Raw genomic sequence first — 14,539 nt, 5'->3', positions numbered from 1 at the left:
AGTTTGCCGAATGATTGGACCAAATTCCTCTTGTGATAAATAAACTCACCTAAAAGGTTTTTATGACAAAGATCGAGGTCCACTTTTTGACAATTAAACTCATGTTATAACAAGCCCTGTGTTTTAACAATGTCGATCGCTCGATCTGCTTTTTTTTTCTTTTTTTTTTAAACTAGAGAGTTTGCTACTGTCGAACTGTAGTAATTAGTAACAGTCATTTTTACGTCATAACGCATGTGGCTATATTAGATAGACTTTGTTTATAGGCCTAATCCTATTGTATTTAGTAATGTTTGTGTCATTGCTTGTGCCTTAAGTCATTGGGCTTTCTTTGTACTTGTATACATACACATATTAATTTGTTAATGAGAAGATCGATCATCCAATTACACATAACTCACATGGTATCAGAGTATTCTAGGTTTCCCCCCTCCCTTAAAACCCTAAGATCGATGTGACTCCATAAGCTTGAATTTTGTGTTTTGTGTTAGTTTCATTAGTTTTTGACATGTTTATTAAGAAATGACATATATAAGTATCTTTTTTATGCAGTTTCAAATAGTCATTGTTGCACAGTGGCAATTGTCGCACACTCGGTGAACAGTGCCGAGCGTTTGGCTCATTAAAGTGGACCGGCATGTCACCATGTTTTTACAAGTGGGCCATTCGGTCATAGGCTTTTCAATTTTTGAATTTTTTTTTTTTTAAAAAAAACCCTAAAATTTGAACCCATTATATGCTATTTAATTATATAATTATAATTTGGTTCCAATCACTAAAACACTACTTTCTATAAGTTAGTTAAATAAGAAAGAAAAATTAAATTTGTTAAATATAATATGGTACCATTGTGAATGATACAATTTTATTAAATAAAGGCTTATTATTACTTTTGCCCCCTGAAAGTGTAACGAAATCTCAATTCACCCTCTGTTGTTTTAATTGTCTCAATTTGCCACCTGATAGTATATCTCGTGTTTCAATGTGCCACTTCGGATCAATTCTGTCATAACCTCTGTTAGCCTTGCTGATGTGGTCCCAACGTGGCAGACCATTTTGGTCATTTCCTCACTCACTCGTTCCACCCCCCTTTTTCTATTTTTTTTATCTTCTTTCTCTCATTTTTTTTCCTTCTCTCTCTCTCTCTCTCTCTCTCTCTCTCTCTCTCTCTCTCTCCTTCACCGCACTTGTCACCGGCGTGTCATGCACCGTCCGGTGGTCAACGCTTTAGGTGTTGGTCGGGTTTTGTTCGTTGTCCTTCCCTCTTCCCCCCTCTTCCACTCACTCGCCTGGAAAATCACCCAAAAAAAATAGAACACGACTTGAACACCAACGGGTCCTTGTCGGCGATTTGCCATTTCCGGCGGATCAAGTTGTGATGCTGGACCGGTTGGGTCGTCTTCCTCTCGTCGCACTAAGTCATGTGGTGTCCTTGGATAATTGTGTACAACTGCTAGACGCAGGGAGGCTCCCTGGGTTCCGACAATTTGGGCTTTTCCGGCAGTCATTTTTGTCGAGTTAGGTATCGATTCTCACCATTTCTTCATCCTCTACCTGGTTGTGTGGTTGAATTGAGAAATTTGTTGTAGAATTTGAAAAACCTAGAATCGAGCTCACTGCCACAACGTACTCCGCCGCGTGTGGTAGTGATCGACATTGTGTTTTGGTATTTTTGTTTCTCCCTTAGCCTTTTGGATTGGTTTTCAACTGCTAGGTAGTGTTTGGGTTTAATGTAGGTAGAATTTCTTGCCCAGGTAGCCTTTGCCGCCGTGAATTCTCCACTTGTGGTGGCAGTTTGGATCTGGTTTCCTCTCTGCTTGGTCTGTTGAATCTTTAGGAGTCAATTCCAGGTATATATTTTGTGTGATTGTTGGGTTTTGTGTGTGTAAACAAGCCGGGCAGCCACCAGATAAAATTGATAAGGGTGGAGAGAGGTGAGAGTGAAAAGGGTCGAGGAGTATTAATTTCAGCAGATGGGGAACATAGGAGGAAAAGTGGGCGGGAGTTCAACAAAATGGGTAGGAAAGCTGGCGTGGCAAGGGGTGGGTCCCACTTTTGCGTCTATGTGGCAAAAGTGGGGCGATGAGTGGTCCATGCTGGTTGAAATAACCAAAATGTCATGTCATGTAGACGCCACGTCAATAAGGCTAACAGAGGTTATGATAGAAATGAGCCAAACAAAGTGATAATAAGCCTTAAATAAATAAAGCAACAAACTAATTTACCCACCAATAATATCAAGGCTTATATGCACATTTACCCTTTGAAACTATAGTTTTGTCTCACTTTACCCTCTTAAAGTTTATTGTCTCAATATACCCCTAAAATTTCTCAGGTGCCTTACATAATCCAGAAACCGTCAAGTCTGTCAATTATACCGTCAATTTACCCCCTGCCACGTCAACAATTCAAACGGTGGAATAATAGACTTGACGATTCGGGTTATGTATGACACTGAAGAAACTTACAAGGGGTAAATTGAGACAACAAATTTTAAGGAGGTGAAATGAGACGACACTATAGCTTCAGGGGTAAATGTCCAAATAAGCCTAATATGAATGCAATGGTGATCATGGTAGAACACATGACTAACATATTAGTGGGCTAATTAAGAAAATGTCAACATCAATGTTAGTTTTAGGGAGAGAGGAGAGAAGAGAGATAGAGACAAAGTTAGAGAGGGAAGGAGAGAGAAATGGAGGTTGGTGGGTTGAACCACCGGTGACAGTGGAGGCGCGTGGTGGCCGGGGTCGAGGCCAAGGGTGGAGTCGGGACTTGGGATGGTTGGGTTGAGGTGGATTGTCCTTTATATATGGTCATTTGAGTTTGAGTTAAAATTGTAATTCACTAAATAAATGTGAGCAAGGGGTGCGTAATAAGAGAAAAAGAGGTGTGCATGTTGCTGCCCTCGAGGGGGGTTTGAGCACTTCTCTAAGTGTTTGGTCTAAAAAGGGCTAGGCCACATGTTAGGATGATGGTCGCCATGTGGCTCTCTTTCTTTTGCGGGTATGCCACAGCCTAGGCGCTGGGTCTCGAAGGAAAATGGGTTCTGGCTGTTAAAACTTGGCCCAATTTGACTTTTCCAGTCAAGTCAACTGTTTGGCTGAGAAGTATCTCAGCCCAGGCTCTTTTCTTGCCTAATATAGGTTAAGACTTCACTCATTTGTGTTTGACCTTACTCTGTGAGTGAATTTAAAGGTATGACTATCGGACTTAGAGTGCTTTGCCCTAGGCAAAAACAATAAACTTTAATAGGCTTTTTATCAATTTACCCACCTAAACTTAATTTAACCCGTTTTTCACTTCACCACCTAATAAATTTTTTGACTCGATGTTACACCTTAATTTTAAAAAAATTTCAATGTCAGACCTCTGTTACATTCTGTCTAATTTTCTATCAAAAAATAGTCACGTGCGACACACGTGACCTCTTTTTAAGGGACATTTTGGTCTTTTTGAGTCCTAATGAAATTATTTTAAGATTCTTCGATTCATACCCCAAAATTTACTCTCCATATCCAACAATTTCTAATTTAACCTAAAAGTTAAATTTTTTCAAAAAACAAAAAATATATATAAAATAAACACAACAGCAACCCCACTACCCCTCCCTCTACCACCGCCGACTGTCCTTGCTCTGACCACCCCATTCCCCATCCCTTCCTCCCAACCAGCCCCTTAAAAATCCACCTCATCTTTTCTCATTTTTGCACAAAACCCAAAAAAGGAAAGTATAATCATCATGACCATCTTGATCTTGATCTTCCCAGCAACAAAGAAAGAAAGAGGAAGAGATAAAGAAAGAAACTGATGGAAGGAAAGATTTTGGGTCTTAGGAAAATTGACTTTAATTTCGTCGTCGTCTTTAGTAGGAGATCTGAAAATGACTGTGGGGAGTAGACCAGGGAGGCTGGAGAGAGAGAGAGAGAGAGAGAGAGAGAGAGAGAGAGAGAGAGAGCGCCAAGGGAATGGTTTCATTGAGCAATGTTTAGGAGAGCTGGTGCATACCCAGTTGCTGGTTTTGTGTGGAAACCTGTGGGTGATGAAGAAATGGGAGAGAGGGGTTTGAAAATGAAGGGGTTAAAGTTAGAACCTTATGAATGAAAGTTAGAACCTTATGAATGAAAGATGAGGTTTTGCTGGTGATTAAGTTATTGGGTTTGGTGGTGGAGTGGAGGTGGGGTTGTGGAGTTCACGACGATTATTGTGGTTTCATCATCGTCTAGTTGAAAGAGAGAGCCACTGAATGATCGAAACATATTACATCTGGGTAGCTCAGGGAGTGGACCAGAGAGGCAGTGGGAGTGTGGGGATGAAGGGGAGTGGTGGTTTATCTTTTGTTTTTTAATTTGTTTTTTGTCTTTCAAAAATAATAATGGATGTATATATATTAATTACATACAATTTTGGGAATGTTATAAAGTTTTTTTAAAATAAAAAGACATGTGTAAACTTTTTATTGGTCCAAGTCATGTGAGGTTGCTGCAATTTTTTATTTTTTATTTTTTACAGTAGAAAACTAATATGGAAAGACTAACATGCCCTTATTTTTAACAAAAATATTAACGGAATGTAATGAAGGTCTAACATTGATATTTTTTTTTTAATTAAGGTGTCACATCGAGTTAAAAAAATTTATTAGGTGGTGAAGTAAAAACGGGTCAAAGTTCATGTGAGTAAATGGTTAAAAAAACCACTTTAATATGAAAGGTGAAGTTGATGTGGTGAGGATATGGTTGATAAGTCATTGTGGTTCTAAGGGTTTAAATTTCGAAGTTTTTCGGTGAAATTTCGCCGAAAATTTCGATTTTGAGGGGGTCCGAAATTTTAACACTGATTTGACAAAATTTCGGAATGTTTCGATGAAATATTCGAAATTTCGGGCAAAATTTCGAACACCCTAACAGCTAAATTTTTTAAATTTCAGAGAAATTTCGCTCACTTACCCAATAACCCAGACCAACTTACCTCACTTGCACAGTCGCAACTCGCACGCCTCTCTCGATCTCAAACTCGATTTGCAGCGCCGCCATCTCTCCTCTCTCCTTCGTCTTCTCCTTGGCTTGCTGGATGCTTGGACTGGACTGGCTTTATCTCTCTCTCTCTTCTCACCGGCGTTCTCTGTGTCGATCTGTTCTCTGTCTTCTCACCAACTCCAGCCACCTCGAAGCATCCGGCCACCTCGAGGCTACCTCGAGGCCACTCTGAGTCTCGACCTTTCTCTGACTCGGACCTCTCTCTCTCAACCCAGAAATCAGAGGCTACCTCGAGGCCACTCCGAGTCTCGACCTCTCTCTCTCTCTTAAGTCTTAACCCAGAAATCGGTTTGTAATTCAAACCCTTGGTACTTTGTAATTTGTACACAATTTTATAATTTTAGTCATTAATTCATTATCTCTATTTACAATTTTACAGAGTTTCTAACTTTGTAAGCCATTATCTATATTTAAAATTTTACTAGTTAAAATTTTTTAGCATCAAAATAAATTATTATCACCTATTATGATATTATCTAAGATCAATATGTGATAATGTGACTAAAATTTTAGGGTTAATTGAATAATTTTGGATTGATGTTGAGATTTTACATATTTGATTGTATAATTTGTATAATTTTGGAATTAATTGTATGATTTTGGGTTGATTTTGATTTGTATGATTTTGGGTTAATTTTGAATCTTTAATCGTATAATTTTGGAATTGATTTTATAATTTTGGGTTGATTTTAATTTGTATGATTTGTGTAATTTGTATGATATATAAATATTGATATGGAAGATGAAATTGGTGATATGATATGGAATTGGAATTAGTATGATTTGTTAATAATTAATATGAAATTTGTATGATTTGTTAATAGTATCTAACATGTATCATGTATGGAATTGCCGAATTGGTAATTTAGAATTAGTGAAATTAATATAGAGTTGGTAATAAATTAATAATTAATATGAAATTAGTAATATGGAAATGAAATTGGTGATATGATATGAAATTACAAATTAGTAATATGGAATTGCCAATTGGTAATATCAATATGATATGATATGAAATTACTAATTAGTAATAAGTTAATAACTAATATGATATTAATTTCTTGGGGATATACTGATATGATATTAATATAGAATTAACTCTCTTGTTAATTGTTATTGTTCTTGTGTTACTGTGTATGTCTTTTTGTTATTAGAAATTTAGAATTCAATGGCCAGTGGAGGGAGATCACGTGATCCAGCTTGGGATCATGCCGATCCACTATCAGGTAGCAGACAAGGTTCAATATGCAAATATTGTGGCCTTGTAATGAAGGGTGCTGGAGTGACATGATTGAAATACCACCTTAGTGGTTTAGATCCTGGACACAATGTGCAACGATGCAATAGTGTCCCACCAGAAGTGAGACAATTCATCATTGCAGGGATGTAACACAAACAACACCAAAAGAGCAAAAAAATACAAAGGATGGAAGAGCTCAGAGAAGAGCTTCGAGGACAAGGTCAGATTGAGCTGAGTGATGATGATGAGGATGATGATGATGAAGATCATAATGATGATATGGGGCCTCAAGAGTGAAGAGAATTTCGAGCTGCACTTCGAGCCTCTAGAGCAGCAGAATGGGAGAGGGAACACTTACATAAAGTCCCAAATAGGGGACAAGGTTCTGGGTCTAGTAGTGGTGCACAGATGCAAAGAGCATCAAGCATGAGGGAATCACGACCAACACCTCCAGTAGCACCAAGATTGTACAAGGCAGCTCAAGCACGCCAAAAGAGTGTTAAAAATCTCTTTTCCGGAGGGTCAATCAAAGATGGGATGCAACACTTGATCAGTAAGTTCTTCATATATGAAAATGTTCCTCCTTCAAAAGCAGCATCTCATCATTTTAAAAATTTGGTGATAGGATGTCAATAGGCAGGAGTAGGAGTGGAACCTCCAACACCCTATCAGATACGCACCGCATTTTTGGACCAGGAATTTCAAGAAATGCAAGAGCATGTTAACAAATTGAAGACCGATTGGGCAACTTATGGTTGCACAATCATGTGCGATGGTTGGACAGGTCCAACCAAACTGTCTATCATAAACTTCATGGCCTACTCAAGAGGGAAGTCGGTATTCCTTAAGTCCGTTGATTCTTCAAATTGCATAAAGAATCATAAATATATTTATGGGCTACTGAAGGATGTAATCACGGAGGTTGGAGAGGAGAATGTTGTTCAAGTTGTGACCGACAATGGTTCCGTATTTGTCAAAGCAGGTAAGAAGTTAATGAACAAATACAATGTGTACTGGACGTCGTGTGCAGCACATTGCATTGATCTAATGTTTGAAGAGATTAGGAAGAAAGAGCAGGTTGCTAATGTGATTAAAAAAGTCAGAATGATCACGAATTATATTTACAACCATAACTGGTTGTTGGCAAAGATGCGAGAAATCATGAAGGGAGATATTGTTCGTCCTGGTGCCACCCGATTTGCTACAAACTATATTGCATTGGATAGTTTGTATGGTAAGATGATGGGGCTGAAGCAATTGTTCACCAGTGATGATTGGGGTCGTAGCAATTTCCGGCATTCAAATGCAGGCATCACGGTTGAAAATATAGTTCTTGATCACTCTTTTTGGCAACAGGTGCATAAGGTGTGCAGTCTGTTTGAACCTCTCTACGTAGTTTTACGTATTGTCGACACAGAAGTGTATCCTACAATGGGATCAATTTATGAGTTGATGCGTGTCGTGAAGGAAGAGCTAGAAAAAAAAACAGGGTGCACGGTGGGTAATAAAAATCATCAACGATCGATGGTTTAAAACGTTACAACACGATTTGCACGTAGCAGGTAACCCGATAATTTATTTGTTATTTTGGTTCCGCATTTTTTTAAATTGATTTAGCTTTCAATTAATGAACTAAATTACTAATTATGTATTTCTATATTTACTTGATGCATGATTGCAGCCTATTATTTGAATCCTCGCTATCAATATAGACCTGGCGTTGGAGATGATGGTGAACTTATTCGGGCTGTGCACAACGTATTCTCCAAATTGGATCCCTATTCACCAGAAGTTGGCCAATTTGCAAATGAGGTAAAAATAATTTGCCATAAGGCCCATAAGAATCCTTACGAAAAATATTAATACTTTATAGAATTTGATTGTCTTAAATTATATATTTGATTGATATTGTATAATTGTTATTGTATTTGTATCTAGTTAACATATTTTAAAGATGCCCGGAAAATGTTCGGAGAGCGAGCTGCAAAGACCGCTAGATCACGAATGTCTCCTAGTGAGTATACATCGTACTTGTATTAGTTAGATTAACTTAAGGCATAAATTCAATTTAGACACATAACTATATAAGCTATTTCAACGGAGTCCATGAACTTTAAAATATTTCAAATTTACACCTGATTTATTATCTAAATTGAAAAATGAATTTTTGTCCATTGATTCGTTGAGAGATCAGTTAAATAACAGCTTGGCTTTTGCTGACCGAGATTACTTGACGACGTGACGCTGTCTCAGCAAACATTTCCCGCCAAATGAGCGACACGGGCCCACAATTTAATAATAATAGAGAGAGTGAGAGTTTGTGGGCCCATGCCAGGGGTTAGGTGGGCCCGTGTCGCTCATTTCCCGCCAAATGAGCTACACAGGTCCACCTAACCCTTGACACGGATCCACAAAGTCATCATCTCTTTCTCGCTCGTTGAACACAAGTGAGAGATTTATATTCGAATTTGGGGGAAACGTGATGTTTTTTGGAGACTAAATGGTCAGAAGAGCGTTCGACGAGCGGGAAAGAGGTGATGGGTGTGTGGGCCCGTGTCAAGTGGACATGTGTTGCTCATTTGGCGGGAAATGTATGCTGAGTTGGTGTCACGTCATCAATTAATCCCTGTTAGCAAAAGCCAAATTGACATTTAACTAATCTCTCAATAAATTGATGGACGAAATTTCATTTTTCAATTTACATAATAAATCAGGTGTATATTGAAATATTTGAAAGTTCGTGGACCCCGTTGAAATAGCATATATAGTTACGTGTCTAAATTGAATTTATGCCTTAACTTAATTATTTATTTTTATAGTTACACTTACACAAAAAAATTTTTCATTTTAGGTGAATGGTGGATCATGTATGGGAGTGATGCGCCTACTGTGAGGAAGTTAGCCATCAAAGTTTTATCACAAATGGCGTCATCATCAGCTTGTGAAAGAAACTGGAGCACTTTCGCACTCATACACACCAAACAACGAAACAGGCTCTCATACAGTAGGTTAGAAAAAATGGTGAATTGCTACTATAATATGAGGCTTGCACTTCGAGACAAGAAAGCAGAGGAGGATCGCGTCGATGAATATGATCCGCTGAATATATATGATGCTTCTATAGGGGATGATGATGTGGAGGAAAACCAGCTTTATCAGTGGATTAGGCCCCTCCATTTAGATGATGATGCAGGCAATTCAGACCCTGATATTGCAGCTCAAGCACGTCAGGAAGGTATCAATGTGGACAGAGTTCTAAATGAGGAGGTGAGCCCTACTACAAGTTTGAATGAACTTATGCAACCAAGGTCGACACATCGTACTGAGCCAGTTCCCACTAATCCTTCTCGATCAGGCAACTCTAGCAAAAGATCGAGCACTCCTACTAACAGTGGAGGTAGAGGTAGTGGTGGTGGTGGTAGAGGTGGAAATGAAGATGTCACTGGACATTCTCAAGATTATATGAGCCCATTTTCTGTCGAAGCAAACTACACACATGCAACACAAGATGAGGATCATGGGAGTAGGCGTGCCGGACCAGGAATTGGTGCCATAGGAAAAGACTATAGTCGCAGACAAAGAGGTCATGAGAGTTTGGCACAAGAAGAAGATGATTCATTATCCACCACTTTTGGCTCTATGGGGGTAGGAAGTGACAATTACAATTATGGGCAAAACCCTCCAATATTCTACCCACCAGATCTGCCTTACTTGGTTGATTCTGATAGTAACTCATTGGCACTACAAGAGACAAACTCTTCAAATGAGTATGCTTATGGACAAATTCAACCACAACAGGTTCCTGATCCATATGGTTGGCATGTTGGCAATTACATGCAAAATTATGCTGGAGAAGTATCTTGGGATGATTATTCTTCGCATTACACCTACTCTGGACATGATGATACTGAAGACAGCGGAAATTTTGAACCTCCTAGAAACTCTATGTGGTATTGATTACTTTTGTAATTCATGTGGCAATATTGTAGTAAAAATAAAATTGAGGTGTTATTGAAGTAATTATTAATTAGTGAAGCATTTTTTTAACAGTATTTGCCTCCAGCGCGCATTATATTCATCACATATCACATGAAACCTACCATATAACTTGGTTTTTTCAATGTTTTTTATCAATGTAGTAGATAATATGTTAAATAAACATATGGTAAAGTTTCATTCAAAATTTTCGTATTTTGATAGTAATTTCCGTCGTTTCCGTCGAATTTTTGTCGAAATTTAAAAATCTTCGAAATTTCCGTCAAAATTTTCTCGAAACCCGAAATTTTATTCCTTGGTTCTAACCACAAATCTAACCATTAGTGAAACCCCTTTCCACACTTCTCGAAAAAGGAACAATTTTTGAATGTTTAAACCAAGGAATAAAATTTCGAGTTTCAAGGAAATTTCGATGGAAATTTCGACGGAAATTTCGAAGATTTTTAAATTTCGACAAAAATTAGACGGAAACGACGGAAATTAATATTAAAATACGGAAATTTTGAATGAAACTTTACCATATGTTTATTTAACATATTATCTACTACATTGATGAAAAAATATTGAAAAAACCAAATTATATAGTAGGTTTCATGTGATATATGATGAATATAATGCGCGCTGTAGACAATACTGTTAAAAAATACTTCACTAATTAATAATTACATAATGAAATTACAAGAATAAATCACCAATGTGGCAACGGGAAGTAGCAAGCTTACTCAAAGGGACTTGGAAATGGTCTTCGATAGTTAAATTGAGCCGAATTTGGTTAAAATAGAACCAACCTGATGACAGCAGCGGCGACAGCAATTTATCTAAAATTCAATTTTACAAATTCTCGATCTTGAAATTGGAAAATCAAACATTAAGGAAATGAAACTTCATGATGAGGGGTAAATTTTTTTTTTTCATAATTTATGTTTACAACTAAACGAAACACCAAAATGGCCAAATCAAACCCCAAATAAAATTTCAAATCTTTTTTTTTTCTTTCCAATTGCCTAAAGACTCTAAATCTCAATCCACCCTAAATTTTTTTTTTTCTTTCCTTTTTTTCTTTTTTTCTTTTCTCTTTTTTTTTTTTTTTCTCTTTTTTTTTTCTTTCCTTTTCTTTTCTTTTTTTTTTCTTTTCCTTTCTTTTCTCTTCTTTTTTTTTTCTTTCCTTCTTTTCCTCTTCTTCCCCCGTGTCTTCCAGACTTCCAGTGGCCTTCGTCTTCTTCAAGCTAGTGGTCTACTGGTCTTCCTCTTTTTTTCTCCTGTTTTTCTTTTTCTTCTCCAATCTCCCTTCACTTCTAGTTTTTCTCTTCCCTCCTAATCTCTCTCTTCCCTCTCCCTCTCCCTCTCCCTCCCCCGATCTCCTTCTCTTCCTCCCCGGATCTGTTCTCTCCCTTGGACGACGGCGCGGCGCGCCTCTGCAGCTTCTCCGATCTCTTCTCTCCCTCCGGCGAGTCGGCGACAGTGCTCCTCCCCTCTCCCTTCGATCTCTGCCTCCCCTTTCTCTCCGGTCTATACATCGAAACTTTCGGCGAAATTTCAAGGATTTGGGCAAATTTCGGCGAAATTTTTCGAAATTAATTTGGTATGGTGTTAAAATTTCCATACCCCTAAAAAATGAAATTTCGCCAAAAATGAAATTTTCGGCGAAATTTCGTCGAAAATTTCAAAATTTTACTCCTTGGTTTAAACTATGTAAAATTGGAATAAAATGAGTAAAAGAGGGTAGCATGTTGAGAGTGACTCAATTGTGCAGATATTATAGAGATTTGTAAGAAAGATTTGTGGGATAGTGTAGCTTAATTTGTGTAGTCGACTTTAGCTACAAGTTGACTTACCATACTTGTATATCTGTATTCCTATATAATTCCTCTAATTGAAAAGATATCAGAAAATCACCCCAAACCTTAAGTTTTATCATGGTATCAGAGTCGACTCTGGTATCCTCTTCTCTTTCATAGGAACCAGAGGGTGTTTATGTTTGTTGGTTGTTGTTTTTCTAATCACTAAATAAATTTGGTTAGTGATTTACCCATAAAATCCAAGATCTACTACTCTTTGGCTGAAAAGTTCATCATCTTGGCATGCCTGTTTTTTCTCCTTCTCTGTACCTATATCTGTACAGAGACAACAACATTTTCTCCGCAACCCACCGCACAACGTCCACTGCCTCCGTGACTTACCATGCGTCGTCTAGCCACTACGAGTGCGTCACCACAACCCACTACACGTCCGCTGCCCCCACGAGTGCTTCGCGCACTGCCCTCCGCAACCCACTGCGCACCGCCCAGCTGCATCGCGCTGCCCTCCGTGACTCACCACGTGCAACCCAGCCACATCGCACTGCCCTCCGCGACTGACCGCGCGCCGCCCAGCCACCGCGAGTACGTTGCACTGCTCATCCGCCTGCATGAGGGCGTCGCCCAACCTCCACCGCAGCCTAGCACCACCATGCTCTCGCTGCTTTGCCCTTGTGACTCCTCTATCACGACCTTGCTGTAGCCGCGACTCCACCGTAACCCAGCAGCACCTTCGTGACTCCTTTGCCGTCGCATCCCCCCTCTGTTTGTGCTAGTCTTTGTGTGCGACTTGTTTGTTCCTCTGTTATTTTTTCTCTGTTTATATGGCAAACGAAAGAAATGAATAGCCCATGATGGCTGATTTTAAATCAACTGGATCTGACACAAAAAGTGGTTCCAGTAAACCCCCACCTTTGCCACCACTGTCTTCACATGAAATCAATTCTGCTATTGCACCAGAGAAATTAGATGACACCAATTATGTTGATTGGGCCATTAATGCACAGATAAATAGTACTGGAAGAAGAAGATGGAGCCTTATCAGTGGATCACGATCTGCACCCGCTATCGATTCTGCCGAGTATGAGACTTGGAATGAGAAAAATTGTATGGTAAAAGCCTAGATGTTAAATTTAATGACTCGAGATGTGAGAACCATGTTTCAACGGATCACAACTGCCAAAGACATTTGGGAGGCTCTCCAACAACAATACTCTGTTAATCAAGATTTCAACAAAACTTATCAGCTCCAGTGCCAGTTAATTACCACTAAACAAAATGGTGGCACTATTATGGCTTATTTTGGGAAATTGCAACATATTTGGCAGGAACTTGATGCACTTCGCCCCTGTGCATTGACAAATGCGGATGATATCCGTACAAGAGCTGCTAAAATCAATGTTGATCGCGTTTATATCTTCCTAGCCGGTCTCGATTCACATCTGGATGCAGTTCATAGCTGGATTTTAGCATCCTCAACTCTTCCCAGTTTAAGGGAGGCGTATGCTACTGTGTGTACTGAAGCCAACAAACAAAAGGTTATGATGGGTAGTTCAGTGATTGAGAAATGAGTCTTTGCCGCCAAGAGAACTGGTGGAAAGTTTGATTCTAAGAAGTCTGGCAGGAAGTGCACCTACTGCAATAATACTAACCATGTTGAGGATACCTGTTTTAAGAAACATGGGTATCCCGAGTGGTGGGAAAAGAAGAAGGCAGGGAAACCCGGTCAGACCTTTGAGTCTTCTGCGCACGTTTCCAAAAGCAACTTAGTCACTGCTTCCGGATTCGTTGCCAAGTCAGGTATATCTGGTTCTGCTCTTAGTTTTCTGTCTTTTACTGGACATAGTACATGGATAATTGATACAGGTGCAACTGACCATATGACTTGTGATCGTTCTGTGTTTCGTCATTTTACCTCCACTTGTCCTACATCCATTATCACTAATGCCAATGGTGTGTCTTCTCCGGTTGTTGGAGTCGGCCGGCACTGTATCTTTGTCTATATCTGACGTTTTATTTGTTCCATCACTAGATTGTAATCTTATTTATGTTAGTCAACTAACCAAATCTTATAATTGTGTTGCCACTTTTTTTCTCACTCACTGCGTTTTTCAGAACATTCATACCAAGGAGAAGATTGGTAGTGATAACCGGAGAGTAGGTTTGTACTATCTAGACAATGGATTTGCTCAGTCTGCTGGTCAGGCACTAGTTCATGTCATGGGCGACAACATTTTGCGAAAGAAGAGAGAGATTTGATTATGGCATCGGCGGCTAGGTCATCCCTCATTTAGTTATCTGAAACGACTGTTTCCATCCTTGTTTACTGGATTTAGTCTTTCCGATTTTGTTTGTGATACTTGTGTTATGGCCAAAAACCATCGTACTGTTTTTTCTACAAATGATAATAAAGTTGCCGCCCTTTTTGCCTTAGTTCATTCAGATGTGTGGGGTCCTGCCCCTCTTTCTAC

General features: G+C 38.9%; 1 pseudogene; it reads left to right on the top strand.

Moving 5' to 3' along the window:
* The first annotated feature begins 6,204 nt into the window (after positions 1–6,204).
* Positions 6,205–12,629, top strand: LOC147293139 (uncharacterized; annotated as a pseudogene).
* The last annotated feature ends 1,910 nt before the right edge of the window (positions 12,630–14,539 follow it).

The sequence above is a fragment of the Dryas octopetala genome, chromosome 2 (assembly GCF_963921425.1).
Source record: "Dryas octopetala chromosome 2, drDryOcto1.1, whole genome shotgun sequence".
NCBI lineage: Eukaryota > Viridiplantae > Streptophyta > Magnoliopsida > Rosales > Rosaceae > Dryas > Dryas octopetala.
The sequence above is the reverse complement of the archived record's forward strand: the minus strand, read 5'-3'. Positions and strand labels throughout refer to the sequence as shown.